This window comes from Bos grunniens, chromosome 28 (assembly GCF_055505025.1).
Source record: "Bos grunniens cultivar Pamir isolate PY7600 chromosome 28, Bosgru_T2T1.0, whole genome shotgun sequence".
NCBI lineage: Eukaryota > Metazoa > Chordata > Mammalia > Artiodactyla > Bovidae > Bos > Bos grunniens.
The window spans coordinates 1,230,051-1,242,188 of NC_141192.1; the positions used below are offsets into that span (position 1 = coordinate 1,230,051).

Here is a 12,138-nt window from a genome sequence, read left to right on the forward strand (position 1 = left end):
GAATCCCATAGACATAGGAGCCAGGGGGCTACAGTCCATAGTGTTGCAAAGAACCTGACACCACCAAAACCGCTTAGTACACATGCATGCACACTCAGCCAAAACGGAAAGAAGAAAGAACAAGGCAGGATTGAGTAGCTTCACAGTTTGCAGCAATATTTTCTGGGCAGTGAAGATGCTCCCTCCACAGAAGACAAACCGCATTGGAAAGCAGGTTTGTTGAGGACTATGTCAAAGAGTCAAAAGCCTGGCATCAAATCCAGAACCTGCCCTGAGCACGCCTTTCCTTCACACTTCAGCGGCTGCTTCAGGGTGCCTGGTCTCCCCTAACGCCCCTGGGAAATCCTCATCACCCAGGCTAATCACTCAAATCAGAGGTCCACTTAATGAGGAACCCTTCCGGAGGGCATGCAGGGTTCTGGAAGCATCAGGCAAGCATCAGTCCAGCACGAAACAATTAGTCCTGCAGATACATTTAGGCTCCTACCACCAAGGTAAGGGATGGATTTTTTCCAAAGTGGAAAACATATGCCCCGGAAAACAGACACAGCCAAAGGGTGCCATCCTAGGGGCACTCAGTATTCAGGTCTAACATTGGTCACGAGGGGATGGTGCCAAAGGAGAGAGCAGGTCCTCAGAGAGCACAATAATCCAAACGGCTAACATTTATCAGCATCTTCAGGGTGCCAAGCATTGCTCAAGGTGCTTTATGTGGCTAACTCATTAAATTTAACTATCCTATGTGGTAGGCTCCTAACTCGCTCAAAGTTATCCAGGTAGAGATTCAGTCTGACTTCCAAGCCATTGTCCTGTACTAATCCATAAAGGATGCCCATATGATCATGATCATATTGAATTCTTTAAAACTCTGATGAAAATGTCCACTCCAGTATTCTTGCCTGGAAAGTCCCATGGATGGAAGAGCCTGTTAGGGTGCAGTCCATGGGGTTGCAAAGAGTCGGACACGACTGAGAGACTTCACTTCACTTCAAACGAAGATTCAGAAAGGAGAAGATAATAGGCAAGGGGGCTTAGACAACAAGTAGGTGAGAGCTCAGTGGGGATGGTGGTAAGATGGACAAGCACAGAGGAGAGACTCATCATTGAGCAAGGGGAGGTCTGAGCTGCTAGGTGGATAATATGGAAAGGGATGCCCTGGGGACTGTTCGCTGCAGAAGTTGCATCATAGACACAGAAGTTGGAAGCAGCACTTCCTCCTGATAAGGCTGCTGTTTGATCCACTGGCCAGTTACGCCTTCCGGGAGTTTTCCCCCATAGCCTTCTCTTTGTAGGACACAGTGTTAGCATTAAAGATCATCTCAGAACAAAGGTTTGCCACACAGAGCTCAAAACTAGTCACACACATGCTGCTGAGATCTCACTGTGAGCCTGACCCCATGTCCCTGAGGCTGCTACAGTCCAGCCCTCCAGACAGCTGTATCCAGTTGTCTGTGGGTTCATGAAAACTGCTCCAAGAGGCATAGGAAAGAGAGGAGCAGCTCCACATGCCTTGGGGTTGTTTGCTGGTCATTTTCAAGTTTAAGCTGTCGGTCTGGGGTTGAATGACCAGAGGTCCTACATAGGTCTACAGGCTTCCAAACATGGGTTATGCTTTGAGAAACAAAGCGGTACAAATTCCAGATGCTTTTGCTAGACAGTCAGACATCTGGATATTTTAAAAGCAAGAGTTGTAATGGAGCTTTTCAGTTTTCTCATGGATATTTGGCTTCATGTAGCTGCAAATGTGAATCAAAGTCTAGAAATAATCTGTGGATTTGCACTGCAAATTCAGAGGGTACTGAGCTGGAACTGCCAAAATGAGGGTCCACACCAGCCCAAGCTAATGTCTTGATTTTCTGTTATTTTGAGATGATGACAGCACGTGTGTGTTATATTATAACAATCTGCCATGGCATTAATAGTCCTGGTGTGTGATAAATACAGCGGATCCCAAAGGAAGTCCATACAGAGGTTAACTCCATTCAAACGAGTTATATATAGCTTTTCTCTCACTAAATTCTAGCAAGCCGCCTTCTATGTTCAAGCAACATTACATTGGAGCAATATTTTGGTATAAATTTTGTTCAAGTGATGAGTGTTTCCAGGGCAGGATTTCATGTTACCCTGGATTGTGTGTCCTGTGATGCTGAGGGTAATTAGGAGTGAACGCATAGCAAGCCTGTCTCTTCGGGGAGGGGGAGTCCCTTGGAGATTATTACACTGAAGCTGTGGAATGGATGAGCCCAATGGGGCTGGACTTGGGAGTCAATTATGGGCCATTTCCAAGGTGGGAAGAATATAGAGTGATCCGCAGAAGAGAACACACACTGATTCTGTCAATGCTCGAGGCCACGCAGCCGCTGGGCTCGGTGCCGCTTGCTGAGAATAGCAAGATGAACGTGTTAGAGAGCTTGGGGTGGTGTGGGAGGCCCAAAGCTGTCGATACGCCCAGGAAGGGAAGCCCCGAGTCCTAAGTCCTGCTCTGTGCTGGGTTTGCTCTGCGACCTGCTCTACTTCTCAAAGGTACACACGAGCATCTTGACAATAGGCCCCATGCAAAGCACCGCGGGGACCGCTCCCTACAGGCACCTCCCTTGTGACTACAGCTTCCATCTGCTCTATTTGAATGAGTAAAAGAGGAGATCTGGCAGACAAAACGACCTCTGCTTGGAGTCATTCTTTAAGAATTCTGGACTGAAAAATTCCTGAGTGAAATGAGAGGCAGAAAATGAGGTAGTCTGTGCACTGGATCACAGTCTCTGTGAGATTTGGTGTGTGGTTGCGCCGAGCATACTGAGGAGGCATGTCACCACGCAGCACGCACTTAAGGCCTCTGCTGGCCATCTGCTTTTTTGTGACATTCACCCTCCCTTTCCCATCCTGAAATCTTATTTCAATTTGTCACTTTTGAAGAGAGGAAAAGTCTTTATTAAAAGAAAGATACAGAAATGTAGTTTGGATGAAAAGGTTATTAAACACCAACTAGATGATTACTCTTAGGTAAGGGGTGTAGGATGTTATCATTGTTAGAGGGTCTCTAGCATGTACCCTTGGCTCTATCTTTTGCCTTTTATTTCTAACATTAAAAAAAATGTTGGGTGAAGATGGAGCAGGAAAGCTCATCAAATTTGTGTAGGGGAAAGAAGCAAAGTTTTTAAAAGATACTAATGAGTTGCCTCCAACAAAGAAATACAGGAATGTTTTTATCTAGTTGTCTTCTTGCCAAAGAAGAAATTTATGTTCATGATAACATTTAAACAATTTTAGAAGAAATTTATGTTCATGGTAACATTTAAACAATTTTAAACATATACAATATCTCATTCCAGATACTCTAATCATAGCTGTCTTGAAATAGCAATTATTAATGGCTTCTTGTATACTCTTCCATAAAATTTTATTTCTATGCAAATACAAAGGTGTAAAGTCATATGTATATGTGTGTACATTTAAATCTACACTTTTTTACACAACTAGGAGCTGCTGCTGCTAAGTCGCTTCAGTCGTGTCCGACTCTGTGCGACCCCACGGACTGCAGCCCACCAGGCTTCTCCGTCCATGGGACTCTCCAGGCAAGAATACTGGAATGGGTTGCCATTTCCTTCTCCAATGCATGAAAGTGAAATAGGAGCAAAGTTATATAATTCTTTGTATTTATTTTTCTGTTTTGGTCAATAAGTGCCATTATACACCAGAGAAGAAAGTGGAATTTGACCCGAGATCATGGATTTACAATGTCCCCAAAGGCTTCCCTGGTGTTTCAGATGGTAAAGAGTCTGCCTACAGTGCAGGAGACCCAGGTTCGATCCCTGGGTTAGAAGATGCCATGGAGAAGGAAATGGCAACCCACTCCAGTATTCTTGCCTAGAGAATTCCATGGACAGAGGAGCTTGGTGGGCTATAGTCCATGGAGTCACGAAGAGTTGGACACGACTGAGCGACTAACACTAACATCCACAAAAGGGAAGGACTGGAGAAGAGCCAGCCTCGCAGCTTTCTCCGTGACTTGGGGTTTCATATGGCTATAGAGGGCTCAATTTGATATGTTACTTATTATAACAGCTGTGGCAGTGGTGTTTTAAATGCATCTGTGACCTTAAAATTGAATTAACAAAATGATGGCATCTGAAGATAAAAAGTAATTATTCAAATCTCACACTTGAGGAAGAAATAGGTAAATTGGAACTTAGAGCAACCAGAATGGCAGGAGGGACTGAAATTCATGTCAGATGAGCTTTGAGTGATGCACTGACAAACTGTATCTCCTAGGTAACAGCACCACCCCACCACCACCACCAGATACCCGTGAGACATGATGAGAGTCCGCTTATAATTTTTATCTTATTTTGGCTAAGTTAAGAGGGGTCTTGATGGCTACATGAAGGTGAGTGGGCGAGGGAGCATCTTCCACAGGATCAGTTGCATGGATTTAAGATCGCTGAGTGGGGGCCCCACCAAGGCCACTCAACGTGGAGCTGGGTACCACCACGGTTTCACCCAGCGGTGGGTCCCCTGGCTCTGAAAGTATTCACGTGTAAAGATAATCATGTGAAAGAAATACCATGACATGATATTTCTCAGTCTCCGATTTCAATAAAACTCCTTCTATTGGACTGGTTGCTTCCCATAAAAACTTCTATAGAAATTTCAAGTTTAGAAACACTACCTTCAAACAAGTTAAGCTGTATCTTTACTGCAGACTTTCCCAGGAAGGAGCTAAGAATGCACTATACCACAGAGTGATTAGACAACGTAACGTTTTTAAAGGCATGCGTGTCCACCCTTGTACAATATAACAGAGACTGGACAATTTCGGGGCCAGGGGTGTTCTAGCTCACAGTTTGGGAAACCCTGCTCCAGCACAAGGAGGCCTCCTTGAATGACCATCTGGGTCTTTCTGAGCCTGCAGCTGTGACTCCAGATGAGTGTGTGTCTACAAGACAATCTAACCCATGCGGTGGACCTCGCAGACCAGGAACAGCAGACATTAGGTGTGTGCTCCCCCGTGTCACAGGCATGCTGACACACTTCATGAATATTGTCTCATCTCACACTCAAAACAAGCCTAGGAGGAGATCGATCAGATTCATGCCATGATCAGATTCATTCTACTCTTCCTCTTGAGGGAACAGAGAGGTCTCACAGGATGCCCCAAGTCACACAGCTAGGGACTTGAATCCAGGCTGAGTGCTTTGAACAGTGTGCTATTAACTGAGAGGAGACATCAGGCACTAAAACTTAAAAAAAAAAAAATAGGAGCACCTGTGAAGTATATATCTTCCTGGGAGATTGCATAATCCAGTCTGACTGGAGGACTTTGGCTTCCAAAAAATAAAGACATAGAATGTGTGAGTCTGTGGGAGGAGGGGAGGGCAGGGCAGCTGAATTCTCAGAACAGAGAGCTGCCTGTTCAAACAATTTGCAACTTTAACATATCATCATAGACCTGCCACAGCGTCTGCTGTTCCACCGTTTGAAATAGATTTATTTGATAAAGATAGACCAAATCTCTGAGCATCACTTCATGCTGTTGAAGATTACCTAAGAGGGAGCATCAGTCATTTCTATGCTGGCAGGAATTTGCATCGCTGTGTTTGTGATTTCTAGCTGAGTGGAGGTTGGGAGGAAACATGAAGAGAAAGTCAGAATATGTTTTACTGAAAGCCCACCAGGGGGTCCATGCGGCCTGTACTGGTCATCAGGAGAGGCGGCCAGGAGATGAATGTCCTGTCAGTCCGGGAGAACTTCCAGATGCCGTGGGGTTCTAGAGACATGGGGCGGCGTGCTCCCCAGCAGCTCCAGCCTGTCTGCTTGCATCCAGCTCTCTTTCACTGGGTGCGTCTCCCAGATCCAGCACGTTCAGGTGTGGGGACAGGGAAGGACCTGCTCGCCTTCTGACCATGTGCCCATGTGTTCTGCCTCAGAGATTTCAGAAGGATGACCAGCAAGGTAAGATGAACTGGGGCGGGGGGTAGGTGTGTCCTCCAGGAGGGCAGCACATGGTAGAAGCCCCATCCATGGTGCACCCCCATCCATGGCGCACCCCCACACCCGCATCCTGGGCCTCAGAGTGATGCCAGTTCCAAGGACCAGTCTAATGATGTCTCAAGTTAGGCATTTTGCCTTAGGCCTGCTTGTATTAATACCAGACTTTGCTTGAGAGCCAAGAAAATGCAGATTAACTTTACCTTCCTCATGGCAACCAGTGTTTATCTTGAAGATGGGAGGGGAAACCCGGACCGTGCTTCTCTTCTCATGCTTTTGGAAAGCGCTGGTGCCATTAAACATTCCCAGACTTTGGATCCTCCCAGGCCCTCACCCTGTGCACATAGCTCAAAGCCCGGGGAAGGGGCACCATCCTGCCAGCCTTCTGAGAGATACATCCCTCCGAGCTCAGGAGGGGCCAGCTAGGCTGCGGCCAGCCTCAGCACAGAGCTTTTCACCTGAACAGGAACTGTCAGGAGTGTGAATGAAACACAGAACAGGACTCCAAAAGGCTTGCAGAGATTTACGGCATATTTCAGACCACAGAATCTTGTAAAGTAAGATCCCAAAGCCTGTCTGAGCAAAGCAGGAGAACTGGCCATCATAGGCAGCTCATCGGGAGCTGTGACTAATTTCGCCTTCCTCCACATCAGTTCTTAGGTCTCCCGGGTGATCTCTGTTACTGGGCGTCCTCAAGCCCTTTGTCCTTCCCTCCCCAAGTCTGGGCCTTCAGGTAGCAGGGTGACTGAGTGAGAACACAGCTGACTTCTGGGCAGAGGGTTCTTGAAAGGCCACAGCACAATCAGCATGATCTGGTGAAGCCAGAAGGAGCAGACGAGGGGTTGCAGACGTGGTCAAGCCCTGAGGACCGATGGCTTCTTGTCCTACAGGTCATGATGGCTATGGGTGGAGATGCCCTCAGGCTTTACTTGGAGAGAAAACTTTCTGGACTCCAGCAGCAGGGATTTTCTGAAGTGGCCCAAGGATGGGCTGGTCACAGTCTCATTTAGAGGGCTCGCTTCTTTTCCCTTTTTCACTTTCATCCCTTCAGGAGTGTACAATAGAGTTTCTCAGAGTCTCCACAACAAGAGATGATGCTAAGAGACCCAGTGCAGATACGAGAATCCAGCCATCTTCCCAACCAGTTTACAAATAGAAAACAATGTCTAAAACAGTCTTCTAATTATGTTTTCAAAAAAAAAGTTTTTAATAAATATCTATTACTTATTAATGTTAACAAAGTAATGTTCTTTTTTATTTAAAATGAATCAATATTTTTTAAAATTCTCAGTTTCAGCTGCTAATATGGTAAATGTTGATCAATATAACCCACATAAACAAAAGTTCTTTGGCTCCTCAAGAATTTTTAAGCATATAAAGTAATCCTGAGAGTAAGGGTGAAGCGAAGTGAACATTGCTCAGTCATGTCCAACTCTTTGAGACCCAATGGACTATATAGTTCATGGAATTCTCCAGGCCAAAATACTGGAGTGGATAATTTCCCTTCTCCAGGGGATCTTCCCAAACCAGGGATCAAACCCGGGTCACCCACATTGCAGGCAGATTATTTACCAGCTGAGCCACAAGGAAAGCCCAAGAATACTGGAGTAGACAGCTTATCCCTTCTCTAGCAGATCTTCTGGACACAGGAATTGAACTGGGGTATCCTGCATTGCAGGCTGATTCTTTACCAACTGAGCCATTAGGGAAGGCCATAAAGAGAGTTTCCCAAGTGGAGATGCCAGAGATTGAACCTGGGGCCTCATGCACACTAAGCATGTGCTCTGCCACTGAGCTATACCCCCCTGACCTAAGAAGTCTGAGAACCATCAAAGGTGGATGGGACTGAACTGGAGAAGACTAGATTAGAGAATGTTCCACACAGGATGGTGTGGGTAGGGAAAGGCTCTCACAGGGTCACTTGATAGAAGCCAGAAGTTTTCAAATGTTTCTAAGCCACCTGGGGGTGGGGAGTGGGAGGCGAAAGGCCCTGAAGACAACCAATCTTCTTCCCTGCAAAGAGGGCTCACTAAATGTGAAACAGGAATGGGCTAGCTGCTGCTGCTGCAAATCACTTCAGTCATGTCCGACTCTGTGTGACCACATAGACAGCAGCCCAGCAGGCTCCCCCGTCCCCGGGATTCTCCAGGCAAGAACACTGGAGTGGGTTGCCATTTCCTTCTTCAATTCATGAAACTGAAAAATGAAAGTGAAGTCACTCAGCTGTGTCCGACTCTTAGCGACCCCATGGACTGTGGCCCACCAGGCTCCTCCATCCATGGGATTTTCCCGGAGGGGTACTGAAGAAGGAAGCCATAAGGACTGTGGCCCACCAGGCTCCTCCATCCATGGGATTTTCCCGGAGGGGTACTGAAGAAGGAAGCCATAAGGACTGTGGCCCACCAGGCTCCTCCATCCATGGGATTTTCCCGGAGGGGTACTGAAGAAGGAAGCCATAAGGACTGTGGCCCACCAGGCTCCTCCATCCATGGGATTTTCCCGGAGGGGTACTGAAGAAGGAAGCCACAAGCCCAAGAGATCCACTGCTGCTGCTGCTGCTGCTGCTGCTGAGTCGCTTCAGTCGTGTCCGACTCTGTGCGACCCCATAGACGGCAGCCCACCAGGCTCCCCCGTCCCTGGGATTCTCCAGGCAAGAACACTGGAGTGGGTTGCCATTTCCTTCTCCAATGCATGAAAGTGAAAAGTGAAAGTGAAGTCGCTCAGTCATGTCCGACTCTTCACAACCCCATGGACTGTAGAGATCCACTGTTCTGTACCAAACGTCCCCAAAACTTGCACTTAAGATAACAACTATTTTATTACATCTCATGACGTTGTGAGACAGGAATTTGGTCAGAGCTTAGCTGGTAATTCTATTTCACATGGTGTTGAGTGAGTTCCTTTGGTGGTTGGTCCTCGGTGGCTGGGCTGTCCAAAAAGTACAGATGTCTTTACTCACATGCCTGATAGCCAGGAGGGGACAGATGGAAGGGTGAGTCCAGCTGGGTCCCTCCCCTACCTCAGCAGTGTGTGGATTTCTTCCATGTCACGTGAGTCGGGGCTCTCGGAACTGGCATGTGTCACCCACATGATACTCGGCTAGTCAGGATACCGGCTAGTCCACATTCTAGGGGAGAGTACAAAGGGCCTCCTCTTGAGAGGAGGTGTGTCAAAGAATGCACAGGCATCCTGAGTCGGCCACAGCCACCTTCACATCTCTCTTTTCCTTATTCATGTAGGACTTACTGAGTCCTCACAGTACATAAGGTTCTGAGCTGCATCATACGGAAAAGGGTAGGATAACACTAATATGTATAGTTTATTATGTGCCAGTCACTGACCTAAGGGCTTTACCTATGTTGACCCATTTCATTCTTGCATTAACCTATTTTATGACAAAGAAATTGAAGTTCAGAGAAGTTGCTCAAGATAAAAGGTAAAACTCAAAACTGCCCCAGTTTGTCTCGACTTCAAAGCCTGTGTTCTTACCCCTATCCTAGAGGGTCTTGCGTATCTCATCTGACACAAGTCCTGCTTCAAGAAGCCCATGTTTTGTGAGCAAAGTAAGGTATCTAAACAAATAACCACAACAGGGCAGGAGTAGTAAACCAACAGCTCCAGCCGTGTTCAACGGCCGGCCGCAGGGGAAGGAGGTGACTGTCAGTTGTAAAAACCAGAGGTTTTACAGAGAATATTTCACATATCTGTTTCTGGGTACAAAACCAACATAGTGGCCTGAAACACCATTTGATTATCACTAGCGTTGCATTCGCTGCCCTGGCAAAACACCATTTGATTATCACTAGCATTGCATTCGCTGCCCTGGCAAAACACCATTTGATTATCACTAGCGTTGCATTTGCTGCCCTGGCAAAACACCATTTGATTATCACTAGCGTTGCATTCGCTGCCCTGGCAAAACACCATTTGATTATCACTAGCGTTGCATTCGCTGCCCTGGCAAAACACCATTTGATTATCACTAGCGTTGCATTCGCTGCCCTGGCAAAACACCATTTGATTATCACTAGCGTTGCATTCGCTGCCCTGGCAAAACACCATTTGATTATCACTAGCATTGCATTCGCTGCCCTGGCAAAACACCATTTGATTATCACTAGCATTGCATTCGCTGCCCTGGCAAAACACCATTTGATTATCACTAGCATTGCATTCGCTGCCCTGGCAAAACACCATTTGATTATCACTAGCATTGCATTCGCTGCCCTGGCAAAACACCATTTGATTATCACTAGCATTGCATTCGCTGCCCTGGCAAAACACCATTTGATTATCACTAGCATTGCATTCGCTGCCCTGGCAAAACACCATTTGATTATCACTAGCATTGCATTCGCTGCCCTGGCAAAACACCATTTGATTATCACTTAGCATTGCATTCGCTGCCCTGGCAAAACACCATTTGATTATCACTTAGCATTGCATTCGCTGCCCTGGCAAAACACCATTTGATTATCACTAGCATTGCATTCGCTGCCCTGGCAAAACACCATTTGATTATCACTAGCATTGCATTCGCTGCCCTGGCAAAACACCATTTGATTATCACTAGCATTGCATTCGCTGCCCTGGCAAAACACCATTTGATTATCACTAGCATTGCATTCGCTGCCCTGGCAAAACACCATTTGATTATCACTAGCATTGCATTCGCTGCCCTGGCAAAACACCATTTGATTATCACTAGCGTTGCATTCGCTGCCCTGGCAAAACACCATTTGATTATCACTAGCGTTGCATTCGCTGCCCTGGCAAAACACCATTTGATTATCACTAGCGTTGCATTCGCTGCCCTGGCAAAACACCATTTGATTATCACTAGCGTTGCATTCGCTGCCCTGGCAAAACACCATTTGATTATCACTAGCGTTGCATTCGCTGCCCTGGCAAAACACCATTTGATTATCACTAGCGTTGCATTCGCTGCCCTGGCAAAACACCATTTGATTATCACTAGCGTTGCATTCGCTGCCCTGGCAAAACACCATTTGATTATCACTAGCGTTGCATTCGCTGCCCTGGCAAAACACCATTTGATTATCACTAGCATTGCATTCGCTGCCCTGGCAAAACACCATTTGATTATCACTAGCATTGCATTCGCTGCCCTGGCAAAACACCATTTGATTATCACTAGCGTTGCATTCGCTGCCCTGGCAAAACACCATTTCATTATCACTAGCATTGCATTCGCTGCCCTGGCAAAACACCATTTGATTATCACTAGCATTGCATTCGCTGCCCTGGCAAAACACCATTTGATTATCACTAGCATTGCATTCGCTGCCCTGGCAAAACACCATTTGATTATCACTAGCATTGCATTCGCTGCCCTGGCAAAACACCATTTGATTATCACTAGCATTGCATTCGCTGCCCTGGCAAAACACCATTTGATTATCACTAGCATTGCATTCGCTGCCCTGGCAAAACACCATTTGATTATCACTAGCATTGCATTCGCTGCCCTGGCAAAACACCATTTGATTATCACTAGCATTGCATTCGCTGCCCTGGCAAAACACCATTTGATTATCACTTAGCATTGCATTCGCTGCCCTGGCAAAACACCATTTGATTATCACTAGCATTGCATTCGCTGCCCTGGCAAAACACCATTTGATTATCACTAGCATTGCATTCGCTGCCCTGGCAAAACACCATTTGATTATCACTAGCATTGCATTCGCTGCCCTGGCAAAACACCATTTGATTATCACTTAGCATTGCATTCGCTGCCCTGGCAAAACACCATTTGATTATCACTAGCATTGCATTAGCTGCCCTGGCAAAACACCATTTGATTATCATTAGCATTGCATTCGCTGCCCTGGCAAAACACCATTTGATTATCACTAGCATTGCATTCGCTGCCCTGGCAAAACACCATTTGATTATCACTAGCATTGCATTCGCTGCCCTGGCAAAACACCATTCGATTATCACTAGCATTGCATTCGCTGCCCTGGCAAAACACCATTTGATTATCACTAGCGTTGCATTCGCTGCCCTGGCAAAACACCATTTGATTATCACTAGCATTGCATTCGCTGCCCTGGCAAAACACCATTTGATTATCACTAGCATTGCATTCGCTGCCCTGGCAAAACACCATTTGATTATCACTAGCGT

The 12,138-nt window shown here is 46.4% G+C and overlaps 1 long non-coding RNA gene and 1 other non-coding gene across 2 annotated transcripts in view; one reads left to right on the forward strand and one right to left on the reverse strand.

The window, feature by feature from the left end:
* The window catches only part of LOC147342703 (uncharacterized), a 90,579-nt gene that overhangs the window by 6,712 nt on the left and 71,729 nt on the right, over window positions 1–12,138 (forward strand). The window lies entirely within an intron of this gene.
* On the reverse strand, window positions 7,719–7,790 carry TRNAT-AGU (transfer RNA threonine (anticodon AGU)). The gene has a single exon. It is a non-coding gene; the product is annotated as a tRNA-Thr (tRNA).